Source organism: Danio rerio, chromosome 21 (assembly GCF_049306965.1).
Source record: "Danio rerio strain Tuebingen ecotype United States chromosome 21, GRCz12tu, whole genome shotgun sequence".
NCBI lineage: Eukaryota > Metazoa > Chordata > Actinopteri > Cypriniformes > Danionidae > Danio > Danio rerio.
Window position 1 is genome coordinate 2,039,561 of NC_133196.1, and position 440 is coordinate 2,040,000.

The window sequence follows — 440 nt, forward strand, 5'->3', positions numbered from 1 at the left end:
AGAAACTTAACAGAGCTAACTTAACAGACTTGTATGTTTTCTTTGGCGAAACATCATTGTAAAAATATTACAATTATATGTAAATAAATTTAAAAGCTTATGTAGTGAATATTTAATTACAGTAGCTAATGGCACTTATTGCTGTCTGATTAATATTCATGAGCGAGTGTGCAATGAGCTCGCAGCAACCTGTTTTCGCTGCTGACAGAAAGACTTGGCACTAGAACTCAGATTAGAGAGTGGATTTTTAACTTTTTCTAAATAATAATATTACTTAATCTGTTATTATCATAAATATATGTAAATAAATTTAAAAGCTCATCTCCAAAATAATAATTACAGTAGCTGTATTGAAAAAAGAGGCTGCTATATTGCATTAAATGTTTTGAAAAAAAATGGTCACCAAAATATCAATCTAGAAATATGATAATTATATGTAA